Here is a 2,617-nt window from a genome sequence, read left to right on the forward strand (position 1 = left end):
CATTTGCAAAGATATTATTTCAAAATAAGGTCATAGTCACAGAAGATTAGGACTTGACTACACCTTTAGAAGGGCACAATTCAGACCAGTGCACTAAATGTCTTTGGAATTTGGTTGGTTTTAGCCTATCTGACAAAGGAGTTTCACCTGTCTTCGTAATTGGTGAATTTTACGTCAAAGCGTTATCAGAAATCTAAACTATTTCATAAATCATACAAAAGATTTCCATCTGAATATATACACACACACACTGAGGGTGCAAAAATGTATACACATTTTAAGAAAGGAAAATACTGTATTAGAATTTTAATGTTCAAGTACATTTGACTTCTGCAGTTACAAGAGACAAAAGATACAGTATGTGAGACAATAGACGTTATTGATATATATTGAGTGTTACAATTTTGACTAAGTTTTTTTTCCTTTCTTGAGATGTGTATACATTTGTTACCCCCTCTCTGTGTGTATGTATCTCAATAGAATCATTTTCATATTTTTCTACTCTAAAGCCAAAATTTCTTTATTTAGGTATTCATATTATTTGAAATATCTTTGCACATAAGTTTCAGAGAAATGTATCATGTTTGGAAAATACAAGGAACCGATGGTGAAAGCAAAGGGAACTATATATTTTGCAAACTACATGAATTATCAAGTGATAGAGATTCCAAAATACAGTTGACTATACTATTACATCTTAAGAGAAGACTCACAGCCTTTCAAAAATGAGCACAAAATGAAGAGTAAATATCTACTTAATATTTTTCTCATCAGATTAGATTTTTTTAGTGAATTAGACTTTGCCCAAAACAACAAAAATGCAATTTTTATATTATTAAATCATGTTTGCTTTTTATCCTTCTTTCTCTACTTTCTCTCATTGAACATTTTTCTATTAAAATTGTATGAAGGTTACGATAAATAAGACAGCCTTGCTGCCCTCAAAGAAAGTGAAGACAAATGGCAAAAAAGTAAAAAGATGTCTATATCTTATATTATATATAAGATTTATAACAGCAAAAAATAACTGAATGCCATGCGAATCCAGAGACTATAATTTATATGGTAAGATGGATATTTTTCGGCAGGACTTAATAATGGGGGTGAGTTTAAGAAGGAAAGGGTAGAGTATTCAGCAGCTAAAAAGATGTAAGCTTGTGAAACTACTCCTACGACCATTTTCCCAGTATGAAGAAGATGAATACATTTAGGAAGATGAAAATTCCCCAGATGCCAGATTCAGAAGGACTTTATTTACACTGTAAGTGGGTACTTTTTTTTTTTTTTTTTTTAAAATATGGAACGCTTCACGAATTTGCGTGTCATCCTTGCGCAGGGGCCATGCTAATCTTCTCTGTATCGTTCCAATTTTAGTATATGTGCTGCCGAAGCGAGCACTAAGTGGGTACTTTTATTTTTATTTATTTGACACAACTATTATACCCCCAAAAAGAAAATCAAAAGTAATCAGAGTGAATCACATAAAAGTTTTGTTAAAACGTTGAGTGTATTTTCACAAGTGTCAACTCATAGTCTGACTGACCTAGAATACTATCCATAAGGGTCAAACCAAACCAGCTCCATTTTCATGTGTTTTATTCTTACCTGAAATTTCTTTCTCCTTTATCTATGACTATTTCTGTTCATTTTCAAAACCCCAGTTCGTGGTTTTTAATAAACTTTATATTTTAAAACAAATCTAGGTTTACAGAAAAAAAAATGCAAAAAAAAAAATTAGTACAAATAGTTCCCATGTACCCAGCATCCAGTTTCCCTATTATTACCCTACATTATTGTGATATATTTGCTATGATTAATAAACTAATTATATTATGCTATTGTCAAGTAAAGCCAACACAATTCATATTTACCTCTACCTCACATCCCTTGTGTTCCAGCATCCCTCCTGGCTGTAACAGTTTCTCCAATTTCTCTTCTTTGTGTTAACCCCGACAGTTTGAAGCATGCTGATCAAATAATTTGCAAAATGTCCACTTACTAGGATTTGCCTTAATTTTCTAATCATGTTTCTCGGGTTTTATGTTTGCAGGAGGTCGACCAAAGAGATAAAGTGTCATTTTCATTATATCATGTCAGTGGTACAGGCTTTCAACACGTCGATGTTAACTATAGTCCCCTGGTTCAGGAAGTGGTTGTCAGGTTTAGCCCCTGCAAATGTGCTATTTTAGCTCCTTTATGGGCAGGACTGATAAAAAAAAAGTCACAGTAAGTAGCTCACATTTAAGGAATGGATAGGGGGAGGGAAACTATCTACTAAAACTATTTGGAATTCTTCAAGAGAAATTGGTCTCTTTTTTTCAACTTTTTACTTATTTATATATTCCTTTTTAACAGTATCACCTCTTGGATGTTTATGAGCACTCAGACAATTAAGTTGGTGAACTCATATTAGAAAAAGTGCTACATACCTCATTGCTGAATATCACTATGGTCACCTTCAAAGCCTGCCCCTGGCCTGTCTGATAACTTGAGCTATTCAGGAATGAGGTATATGTAATAATATTTCTTGGATGAGTTTGCCAACTTTATTATCAGACAACATACAATGATAGCTCTTGTGGTCATTTATAAAAAGAGCTCCAAAGTTACTTTGAAG

At 32.9% G+C, this 2,617-nt stretch overlaps 1 non-coding gene across 1 annotated transcript; it reads right to left on the reverse strand.

The window, feature by feature from the left end:
- Positions 1 to 1,291: 1,291 nt before the first annotated feature.
- On the reverse strand, positions 1,292 to 1,398 carry LOC128592816 (U6 spliceosomal RNA). Its single transcript, XR_008382030.1, has one exon. It is a non-coding gene; the product is annotated as a U6 spliceosomal RNA (small nuclear RNA).
- Between the last annotated feature and the right edge of the window lie 1,219 nt (positions 1,399 to 2,617).

This window comes from Nycticebus coucang, chromosome 8 (assembly GCF_027406575.1).
Source record: "Nycticebus coucang isolate mNycCou1 chromosome 8, mNycCou1.pri, whole genome shotgun sequence".
Classification (NCBI taxonomy): domain Eukaryota; kingdom Metazoa; phylum Chordata; class Mammalia; order Primates; family Lorisidae; genus Nycticebus; species Nycticebus coucang.